Source organism: Ranitomeya variabilis, chromosome 8 (assembly GCF_051348905.1).
Source record: "Ranitomeya variabilis isolate aRanVar5 chromosome 8, aRanVar5.hap1, whole genome shotgun sequence".
Classification (NCBI taxonomy): domain Eukaryota; kingdom Metazoa; phylum Chordata; class Amphibia; order Anura; family Dendrobatidae; genus Ranitomeya; species Ranitomeya variabilis.
The window spans coordinates 179886482-179899050 of NC_135239.1; positions in this window are offsets into that span (position 1 = coordinate 179886482).

A 12569-nucleotide genomic window follows, 5' to 3' on the forward strand; every position below is an offset into this window, starting at 1 on the left:
GCAAGTGATGACAATAAATAGGCCTTTAGAATTAAAAATAATTTGTCTTTCAGATCACTACTTTGATGTTAGTTGGAGTTACATGAACCTTTAATTAATTCCTTAGAGAGGATCTTTCAATGTTTTTTTCATGTAGGCTGAAAAGCAGGATAAAACTTATTTGAATGTTTTTATTTTACATCTCAGTTGTGGAAATATTGGCTTCTAAAGTTTACACACTATGTTAATTCCCCTTCAACCAAGGGGCTTTAATAGAGGTTCTACTCTAGGGTTGTTTACTTTTTACCCTGTATAATGTTGTCAATCATAAGCAGGCAGCCCCCCATGTGAAGCTCAGAACAGACTTTTTCATTGTGATCTGTTAAGACTGATATGTCTAACCTTATCACACTGAGATCTGATATTACAGCACTGGGAGAGGAGCACTGAGTTGAATTCATTACATACAACACGCTTCCCGTACAACGCACAGGATTTATTCCAGGTGTCGGATTTAGGGTATTAATCTGTAGACCCTGGCGCCAAGTGAAAATGCTGGAAGAGCCAAAGAGAATGCTGGACTTGTAGAGTGAGAACAGAATAGGAGTCTGGGGTTACAGAACAGGTAAGTAATGAAATGTTTTGGGTTTTTTTACCCCTTTTCTGTCTCTCCTGAAATTGGCATAAAGCCACCATTTTGCTGAATTTGCAGGAAAAGAATCACATTTCAGGAAAATCTCATTTTTTTGTAAAACTCAAGGCGATTTCAATTTGCCTTGAACTGCATTGTTGATCAGTAGTGATAACGTCCAATTTTGGGAATAGCTTTTTAATGGCCTGACTCTAAGAATTCAGTATTAGGACTCGTCCAGATGACTGTATAACTTGGACAAGTCCAAGTCCGTGAACATGTCCAATATGCTTCTGATAATTGGATCCCACTCGGCCACTGAAGTCTATGGGTCCGTGTAAAACATCGGACTGCACTCGGATGACATTTTCATAGACATAATGAATGAAGAACATGGAGAAACTTTCCTTTTTTTCTCTACCTCCACTCTGATAATAGTGTAATTGGTATAAATGGACAAATTATTTCGGATGGAGAACCTAAGGTCATGTGACCATAGCTTTATAGTGTGTGTTTTTTTCAGAGAGATTACACTGCAGTATTACGTTTCGAAAAATTGAGCACATTTACTTCTCAGAATGTTGGCATAAATGGAATACATTTCTTAATTGATTTATCTGCTTGAAGAATATTTAAAAGTCCTTTAAAAGAAAATACTTGTTTTGTGCTCGTTTTCAATGGCCGCTGAAAACTGGCTTTATGTGCTAGAAAATAAAACGCAAAGATTAAACGAGACTCTACAATTGTCGTTAATGTTCCCACATTTCAGAACTATTTAATAATGTTCCCTATTCACAATCTATCATCAGATAAAATGCTGCTTATATGCTAAAATTCAATACCCTTATACAGAGAGTCGTCTGCTACCTCTGAAATGTTCCTCAAGAACCAGTGGCAAAGAAGAGAGCTTTTATTGTTCCTCCATATGCCGCCAATTTCAGTTTTTCCTTTCAGATTCCATAGAAACCTGAAAACAAATTATTGTAACTTGCTCCATCGATTGCTGTATTTGCTAAATTATTCTGCCGTAGATGCTTTATAGCTAAGGAGACTAGATCTGTACACACAGTATGCTGATAGAGGGTGGTTCAAAGATGGAGGGTATAATATAACCGGAGATGCGTCCTTCTGTCCAGAGCCTCGATGCCTGTGCAGTGTGTCGTCGGAGACAGCGCATGTGCATAATGCACTACTGAACTATTTTATTGAAGAGTGGCGCCCCTATGTCACCTGGATGTGCGTCCTCGGGTGCACATTCAGCTGAAGTGTATTGCAGCGCACAAACTTGCCAAGTATGTGCGGCGCAATACATACCGCTGGCCAATCAGAGGCCAGCAGCTGACGTCGGCATGCACGTGACTGGGCGCATTGCAGTGATGTCATGTGTCCCCATTGCTTGGACGCTGAAGCCAGAAGCTAGCTTTAGAAGATGATGATGAGCTGCAGGGTCGTGGGGGAAATGTGAGTAGGAGTGTTTATTGTTTGTTTATTTTTCTATGTATTGAACAACAGCAGCGCAGGCAGGGTGGGGTCATATACCAGGATGGGGGACATATACCATGATGGGAGGAGCATATACCAGGATGGGGGGAGCATATATCAGGATGGGGATATATAAGAGGATGGGGGACGTATACTAAGATGAGGAGAGCATATACCAGGATGGAGGACATATACCAGGATGGGGGGAGCATATACCAGGATGGGGGAAGCATATACCAGGATGGGGGGAGCATATACCAGTATGGGGGATATATAAAAGGATGGGGGGATGTATACTAAGATAAGGGGAGCATATACCAGGATGGAGGAGAATATACCAGGATGGGGAAGCATATACCAGGATGGAGGGAGCATATACCAGGATGGAGGGAGCATATACCAGGATGGGGAAGCATATACCAGGATGGAAGGAGCATATACCAGGATGGAGGGAGCATATACCAGGATGGGGAAGCATATACCAGGATGAAGGGAGCATATACCAGGATGGAGGGAGCATATACCAGGATGGGGAAGCATATACCAGGATGGAGGGAGCATATACCAGGATGGAGGGAGCATATACCAGGATGGGGGGAGCATATACCAGGATGGGGGGAGCATATATCAGGATGGGGATATATAAGAGGATGGGGGGACGTATACTAAGATGAGGGGAACATATACCAGGATGGAGGGCATATACCAGGATGGAGGAGAATATACCAGGATGGGGAAGCATATACCAGGATGGAGGGAGCATATACCAGGATGGGAGGAGCATATACCAGGATGGAGGGAGAATATATCAGGATGGGGATATATAAGAGGATGGGGGACGTATACTAAGATGAGGGGAGCATATACCAGGATGGAGGACATATACCAGGATGGAGGAGAATATACCAGGATGGGGAAGCATATACCAGGATGGAGGGAGCATATACCAGGATGGGGGGAGCATATACCAGGATGGGAGGAGCATATATCAGTATTGGGGATATATAAGAGGATGGGGGATGTATACTAAGATGAGGGGAGCATATACCAGGATGGAGGCCATATACCAGGATGGAGGTGAATATACCAGGATGGGGAAGCATATGGATCGCCCCCAGGCGCAGGGCAGTGGGGTACTCAGTACTGGGTCCCTCGGTCTCGGTTCTGGGGATGTCACGGTGGCCCAACCTGGTCCGTGGCCCTGCTAAGGGGCGTCCAATTAAAGGTGTAGTTTGTCAAGTGTTCGTGACGCCACCTGTGGTATTTGGTCAGGATGACCGACGCTGCTGAGGGGTCCGCTGGGGTGATGGAATGGCAGTTAGATGGTATACCTTCCCACAGGTGAAGTATGCCCCCAGGGCTTCCCAGGTGGGTAGATGGTGATGGTGTAAGTCACAGTAAATAGCGAGGACACAAGGTTGCAGTCTCTTTACCTATTACTGTAGACTTCAGCATCCACAGTCCAGAGCACTGCTAACAGGGCAGGCTGAGACCGGCCGGTCTGAAGGCACATCCAGAATTCCCTTTGCAGGTGGAAATCAGTAGCCTTCCTACTAGCGCCTGTGTGTTGTAGTCCTTCCCTGCTGAGCACCACGGGATAGTCCTCACAACTGTCGTGTATGTTTCTGTTATTCTCTCTCTCCGTCCCCCAGATGGTATGGAAAGGACGACCCGTATGACGCGGTAGGCCTGGAGCTATTTTATAGGGACCCTAGTGTCGCCCCTCTCCCACAATTTGCCTCCGTTGTCTTCATTAGGTTTAAAGGTTGGGCAGTAGTGTTGAGCATTCCGATACCGCAAGTATCGGGTATCGGCCGATACTTGCGGGTATCGGAATTCCGATACCGAGATCCGATACTTTTGTGGTATCGGGTATCGGTATCGAAACAACATTAATGTGTAAAATACAACATTAATGTGTAAAATAAAGAATTAAAATAAAAAAAATTGCTATACTCACCTCTCCGACGCAGCCTGGACCTCACCGAGGGAACCGGCAGCGTTGTTTGCTTAAAATGCACGCGTTTCCTGCCTCCCGCGACGTCACGGCTTCTGATTGGTCGCGTGCCGCCCATGTGGCCGCGACGCAACCAATCACAGCAAGCCGTGACGTAATTTTCAGGTCCTCAATGCCTAATTCTAGGCATTCAGGAATTTAAAATTACGTTCCGGCTTGTGATTGGTCGCGTCGCGGTCACATGGGCGACGCGACCAATCACAAGCCGTGATGTCACGGGAGGCAGGAGACGCGCGCATTTTTAAAATTACATCACGGCTTGTGATTGGTTGCGTGCCGCCCATGTGACCGCGACGCGACCAATCACAGCAAGCCGTGACGTGATTTCGGGTCCTCAATGCAGAAATAGGCATCAGGACCTGAAATTACGTCACGGCTTGCTGTGATTGGTCGCGTCGCGGTCACATGGGCGGCACGCAACCAATCACAAGCCGTGACGTAATTTTAAAAATGCGCGCGTCTCCTGCCTCTTGTGACGTCACGGCTTGTGATTGGTCGCGTCGCCCATGTGACCGCGACGCGACCAATCACAAGCCGGAACGTAATTTTAAATTCCTGAATGCCTAGAATTAGGCATTGAGGACCTGAAAATTACGTCACGGCTTGCTGTGATTGGTCGCGTCGCGGCCACATGGGCGGCACGCGACCAATCACAAGCCGTGACGTCGCGGAAGGAAGTAAAAGCGCGCATTTTAAGCAAAGAACGCTGCCGGTTCCCTCGGTGAGGTCCAGGCTGCGTCGGAGAGGTGAGTATAGCAATATTTTTTATTTTAATTCTTTATTTTACACATTAATATGGTTCCCAGGGCCTGAAGGAGAGTTTCCTCTCCTTCAGACCCTGGGAACCATCAGGAATACCGTCCGATACTTGAGTCCCATTGACTTGTATTGGTATCGGGTATCGGTATCGGATTAGATCTGATACTTTGCCGGTATCGGCCGATACTTTCCGATACCGATACTTTCAAGTATCGGACGGTATCGCTCAACACTATTGGGCAGCCAACTTGGAATTAACTGTCCTGCCGTAGTTCAAAGTAATGCGTAGAGCCAATTACTCCCTCGGTGTGCCGGCCACCGGCTACGCGCCTCAGAAGGAGGCCGCCAATCTCGGGGCAGACCCTCCTCCCGGTGTTATCTCCTTATGCTGTGATCTCGTTTCTCAGTCTCCACAATATACTTCGCTTTGTGTCCTTTCTTAGGATGCTGCCGCAATATAGTGCAGGCGCAGGTCCGTAACGATCTATCTCTTGCTATGTCTCTGTCAGGATCCCACCCCTGACAGGGACCTCTGTCTGCAGCTCAGATGTTCCTCCTTCTCTCCCTGTCTGCCTGACAGGTCTTCTCTGGGTCTCACCCAGTCAGCTTTCTCTCTAACTTCCTATTAAACCCCCAGTTTTACCCGAGTGTGAGGAGTGGCCTAATAGATAGAACCCTTTGCTCCCCCTAGTATTTGGAGTGTGAAGTGTAGTCTGTGACTGTGATACCTGGTCAGGTGAACTCCTTTTGTGCCATCAGACGTAACATCACTCCCCCTGGAAGACATTACTGCAACGACCAGGACTCTGGGGCGCTGCACATACCAGGGTGGAGGGAGCATATACCAGGATGGGGGGAGCATATACCAGGATGGGGATATATAAGAGGATTGGGACATATACTAAGATGAGGGGAGCATATACCAGGATGGAGGAGAATATACCAGGATGGGGAAGCATATACCAGGATGGAGGGAGCATATACCAGGATGGGAGGAGCATATACCAGGATGGGGGGAGCATATACCAGGAATGTGACATATACCAAGATGGTGGGAGCATATACCTGGATAGGGAACATATACCAGGATGGGGGAGCATATATCAGGATGGGGGAGCATATATCAGGATGGGGAGAATATATCAGGATGAGAGGAGCATATACCAGGATAGAGGTAGCATACACCAGGATGGGGGAGCATATACAAGAAATGGCAACATATACCAGGATGGGGGGAGCATATGCCTGGATGGGGGAGCAAATTCCTGGATAGGGCAGCATATACCTGCATGGGGGACATATACCAGGATGGGGACATATACCAGGATGAGGGAGCATATACCAGGATGGGAACATATACCAGGATAGGGGAGCATATACCAGGATGGGGGAACATATACCTGGATTGGGAAGCATATACTAGGATGGGGACATATACAAGAACAGGGGCATAAACAAAGATGGGGACCATATATCAGGATGGAGGAACATATACCAGAATAGTGGAGCATATTCCTTTCTATCTGCAGTTCCTGTCTGTGACTGTACTTTGTTACCCCTGCCTGCTCTCTGTTGGCCCTACCTGCTCTGCTGGCCCCATATGCTCTTTGCTGCTCTGCCTGCTTTTTGCATGAGTTGTTTTTTCAAACTGAAACGTTAGTATTCAGGTTAAATTGTTTTTTCACTTTGCAATAAATGAGTTTCAGGTTGTAGTTTCGGCACTCGGTCTCTAAAAGGTTTTTCAAACTTCACTATTGTAGTAAATTACTTTAATAAAATGGCACCGGAGTCAGTGCGTGCGCATACCGCGATCTCCATCTTCATCCATCTTCAAAAAATGGAGTAAAAATATAAATGTGACAACTAAATGCTCGCCACCTGAGTGTAGAATGGTTCAATAGCAAGTGGCTGTATATCAGTGTATAGCAAGATGGTAGGGAACACTGCATTCCTGTAACACCAATATGCAAAACAAATCATATGAAAAATAGAAGTCCCTCTCCATTATAATCCAAGTGTAGACCAATGGGTAGTAGAGTATATCTGGCAGCTTTTCCAGACCGAAAACAAGTGACTTCAAGTTTGTTCAGCTGGTCATACTCATGAAGAATTGAGTCACTCAGCTCTTCCTACCACATCCATTCAAATGAGCAACAACAATATAGATTTGTGAGTATGCTTTTTAATCTGTGGCGTTGATCTGGGCCATTAGTATGAGGTGGGTGTTCTAAATACATACAGAATTTAGGCTTCAACATGTAGGTCGGCTGATGTAGCTTACTGTAAAGTGATGCAGACTAGGGTTGAGCGACTTTCATTTTTTTAAGATCGAGTAGGGTTTTGGGAAACCCGATTTTGTCCAGAGTCGAGTCGAGTGCAGTCGGCCGATTATCGCTAAAAGTCGGGGATCGACCGAAACACGAAACCCAATGCAAGTCAATGGGGAAGCATAGTCGGCAGTGAGTGGAGGCCAGGAAAACACCTACAGTGCCCATTTTAATGCCAAAAACATCCATTCTTGTTTCTGAAGCTTGCCAATCTTAATTAACTGTATAATAATAGTTGGGCATAGGGAATTGGGGGAAAGTTGTGGGGGGAGTAGGGCTGGCTCAAGTTTTTCGTGGGCCCAGGAAATGCGGACTACGTCACGGCGGTGTTGCAGGGAAAGGTAAGTATTTAAAAGTTGCAAGTGCTGTGATCCTGAGCAAGCAGGGGGGGGCCCACTCGTTCGCATTGCCACTGGCACAGGGCCCCTCAAAGTACGGCGGTGTGTTTGCATGGCGGGGGCGCCTCCCACCAGCAGCGACACTTTTGCGTACTCTGAGGGGCCCTGTGCCAGTGACGTCGCCAACGAGTATGCCCCCCCACCTGATGAAGGAACCTGCACTTTCATCTGCACCTTCCTCTTTGTCCCTGTGTAAGGTGGTATAACATGCGGGAAGGGGAACCTTACTTTCAGCAGGGTCAGATTCTGGCTGTGTAGAGTACAAGGGGAATGTAGTGGTCTAGGTCAATGTACCAGCAGACTCATTTAGCAGTGGCTGGGCAATGGGCAGGATGAGGAGGAAACAGATATAGGGCCAAAGAATAAAGTAGGCTACATGCAGTTCAAAATTGGTAACAGGACTAAACAGGCGGCATTGCTTTGTTCAGTGGAGTAGCAAACCCAAGAGCAGCAGACACTGTTTCAAGGGCCTAACCACACTAGTAGGCCAAATGCAGTTTAATATCTGATAGTATAGGGCGAAAGCCAGAATGTGGAAGCTCAGCTTTGTTCAGTTGAGGACAACACCAGGGAGGGGCAGACACCTTTAGTAGGCCGGAAAAGCCTATTGCATTTTTTAAAATGGTAATTTGGAGCAGAAGGTTGAAGCTCAGCTTTATTTAGTTGAGGGCAACACCAGGGAGGGGCAGAAGCCGTTAGTAGGCCCTAACCACCATTTTTTTTTTTTAAAACCACTTAATGAGAGCCGGAAGGTTGAAGCTCAGCTTTATTTAGTTGAGGACAACACCAGGCAGGGGCACACAGACAGACACCTTTAGTAGGCCGGAAAAGCCTATTGCATTTTTTAAAATGGTAATTTGGAGCAGAAGGTTGAAGCTCAGCTTTATTTAGTTGAGGGCAACACCAGGGAGGGGCAGAAGCCGTTAGTAGGCCCTAACCACCATTTTTTTTTTTTAAAACCACTTAATGAGAGCCGGAAGGTTGAAGCTCAGCTTTATTTAGTTGAGGACAACACCAGGCAGGGGCACACAGACAGACACCTTTAGTAGGCCGGAAAAGCCTATTGCATTTTTTAAAATGGTAATTTGGAGCAGAAGGTTGAAGCTCAGCTTTATTTAGTTGAGGGCAACACCAGGGAGGGGCAGAAGCCGTTAGTAGGCCCTAACCACCATTTTTTTTTTTTAAAACCACTTAATGAGAGCCGGAAGGTTGAAGCTCAGCTTTATTTAGTTGAGGACAACACCAGGCAGGGGCACACAGACAGACACCTTTAGTAGGCCGGAAAAGCCTATTGCATTTTTTAAAATGGTAATTTGGAGCAGAAGGTTGAAGCTCAGCTTTATTTAGTTGAGGGCAACACCAGGGAGGGGCAGAAGCCGTTAGTAGGCCCTAACCACCCTTTTTTTTTTTTAAAACCACTTAATGAGAGCCGGAAGGTTGAAGCTCAGCTTTATTTAGTTGAGGACAACACCAGGCAGGGGCACACAGACAGACACCTTTAGTAGGCCGGAAAAGCCTATTGCATTTTTTAAAATGGTAATTTGGAGCAGAAGGTTGAAGCTCAGCTTTATTTAGTTGAGGACAACACCAGGCAGGGGCACACAGACAGACACCTTTAGTAGGCCGGAAAAGCCTATTGCATTTTTTAAAATGGTAATTTGGAGCAGAAGGTTGAAGCTCAGCTTTATTTAGTTGAGGACAACACCAGGCAGGGGCACACAGACAGACACCTTTAGTAGGCCGGAAAAGCCTATTGCATTTTTTAAAATGGTAATTTGGAGCAGAAGGTTGAAGCTCAGCTTTATTTAGTTGAGGACAACACCAGGCAGGGGCACACAGACAGACACCTTTAGTAGGCCGGAAAAGCCTATTGCATTTTTTAAAATGGTAATTTGGAGCAGAAGGTTGAAGCTCAGCTTTATTTAGTTGAGGACAACACCAGGCAGGGGCACACAGACAGACACCTTTAGTAGGCCGGAAAAGCCTATTGCATTTTTTAAAATGGTAATTTGGAGCAGAAGGTTGAAGCTCAGCTTTATTTAGTTGAGGACAACACCAGGCAGGGGCACACAGACAGACACCTTTAGTAGGCCGGAAAAGCCTATTGCATTTTTTAAAATGGTAATTTGGAGCAGAAGGTTGAAGCTCAGCTTTATTTAGTTGAGGGCAACACCAGGGAGGGGCAGAAGCCGTTAGTAGGCCCTAACCACCCTTTTTTTTTTTTAAAACCACTTAATGAGAGCCGGAAGGTTGAAGCTCAGCTTTATTTAGTTGAGGACAACACCAGGCAGGGGCACACAGACAGACACCTTTAGTACGCCGGAAAAGCCTATTGCATTTTTTAAAATGGTAATTTGGAGCAGAAGGTTGAAGCTCAGCTTTATTTAGTTGAGGGCAACACCAGGGAGGGGCAGAAGCCGTTAGTAGGCCCTAACCACCATTTTTTTTTTTTAAAACCACTTAATGAGAGCCGGAAGGTTGAAGCTCAGCTTTATTTAGTTGAGGACAACACCAGGCAGGGGCACACAGACAGACACCTTTAGTAGGCCGGAAAAGCCTATTGCATTTTTTAAAATGGTAATTTGGAGCAGAAGGTTGAAGCTCAGCTTTATTTAGTTGAGGACAACACCAGGCAGGGGCACACAGACAGACACCTTTAGTAGGCCGGAAAAGCCTATTGCATTTTTTAAAATGGTAATTTGGAGCAGAAGGTTGAAGCTCAGCTTTATTTAGTTGAGGACAACACCAGGCAGGGGCACACAGACAGACACCTTTAGTAGGCCGGAAAAGCCTATTGCATTTTTTAAAATGGTAATTTGGAGCAGAAGGTTGAAGCTCAGCTTTATTTAGTTGAAGGCAACACCAGGGAGGGGCAGAAGCCGTTAGTAGGCCCTAACCACCCTTTTTTTTTTTTAAAACCACTTAATGAGAGCCGGAAGGTTGAAGCTCAGCTTTATTTAGTTGAGGACAACACCAGGCAGGGGCACACAGACAGACACCTTTAGTAGGCCGGAAAAGCCTATTGCATTTTTTAAAATGGTAATTTGGAGCAGAAGGTTGAAGCTCAGCTTTATTTAGTTGAGGGCAACACCAGGGAGGGGCAGAAGCCGTTAGTAGGCCCTAACCACCCTTTTTTTTTTTTAAAACCACTTAATGAGAGCCGGAAGGTTGAAGCTCAGCTTTATTTAGTTGAGGACAACACCAGGCAGGGGCACACAGACAGACACCTTTAGTAGGCCGGAAAAGCCTATTGCATTTTTTAAAATGGTAATTTGGAGCAGAAGGTTGAAGCTCAGCTTTATTTAGTTGAGGACAACACCAGGCAGGGGCACACAGACAGACACCTTTAGTAGGCCGGAAAAGCCTATTGCATTTTTTAAAATGGTAATTTGGAGCAGAAGGTTGAAGCTCAGCTTTATTTAGTTGAGGGCAACACCAGGGAGGGGCAGAAGCCGTTAGTAGGCCCTAACCACCCTTTTTTTTTTTTAAAACCACTTAATGAGAGCCGGAAGGTTGAAGCTCAGCTTTATTTAGTTGAGGACAACACCAGGCAGGGGCACACAGACAGACACCTTTAGTAGGCCGGAAAAGCCTATTGCATTTTTTAAAATGGTAATTTGGAGCAGAAGGTTGAAGCTCAGCTTTATTTAGTTGAGGGCAACACCAGGGAGGGGCAGAAGCCGTTAGTTGGCCCTAACCACCATTTTTTTTTTTTAAAACCACTTAATGAGAGCCGGAAGGTTGAAGCTCAGCTTTATTTAGTTGAGGACAACACCAGGCAGGGGCACACAGACAGACACCTTTAGTAGGCCGGAAAAGCCTATTGCATTTTTTAAAATGGTAATTTGGAGCAGAAGGTTGAAGCTCAGCTTTATTTAGTTGAGGGCAACACCAGGGAGGGGCAGAAGCCGTTAGTAGGCCCTAACCACCATTTTTTTTTTTTAAAACCACTTAATGAGAGCCGGAAGGTTGAAGCTCAGCTTTATTTAGTTGAGGACAACACCAGGCAGGGGCACACAGACAGACACCTTTAGTAGGCCGGAAAAGCCTATTGCATTTTTTAAAATGGTAATTTGGAGCAGAAGGTTGAAGCTCAGCTTTATTTAGTTGAGGGCAACACCAGGCAGGGGCACACAGACAGACACCTTTAGTAGGCCGGAAAAGCCTATTGCATTTTTTAAAATGGTAATTTGGAGCAGAAGGTTGAAGCTCAGCTTTATTTAGTTGAGGGCAACACCAGGGAGGGGCAGAAGCCGTTAGTAGGCCCTAACCACCATTTTTTTTTTTAAAACCACTTAATGAGAGCCGGAAGGTTGAAGCTCAGCTTTATTTAGTTGAGGGCAACACCAGGGAGGGGCAGAAGCCGTTAGTAGGCCCTAACCAAAGTTGAAGGCCAAATGCAGTTTAATTTCTGATACTATAGGCCGAAAGCCAGAAGGTGGAAGCTCCGATTTAGACAGTGGAGGACAATTTGAATTAGGGACTGCAGACAGACTTAGTAGGCTGTCCCCTGTGGACCATGCATCCACCACATTAACCCATTGCGCCGTAATGGACACGTAATCTTCCGTGGCCATGCCTACAGGTCCATGCGTCTGTTGTCAGGTGCACCTTTGTACTCACAGATTGCCAGAGTGCATGGACAATGCGGTCTTCTACATGCTGGTGGAGGGTTGGGATGGCTTTTCTCGCAAAAGAAGTGTCGACTGGTTAGCTTGTAGCGTGGTACAGCGTAGTCCATCATGGCCTTATTAATAGTAAATAAAATATATAACTAGGCTCTATGAACTTTTAAATAGGTTTCAGGGGTACACGGGCAGCATTGGTGTGGTCAGTGGAGGAGTATTGCAAGTAGGGGCTGCAGACAGGCTATCAAAGGCCTAAAATAACAAACAGTAGGCAGTCATGGCAGTTTTACATCGGTTACATGGATACACAGGCAGGCACTCCAGGCAGCATTGTGGTCAGTGGAGGAG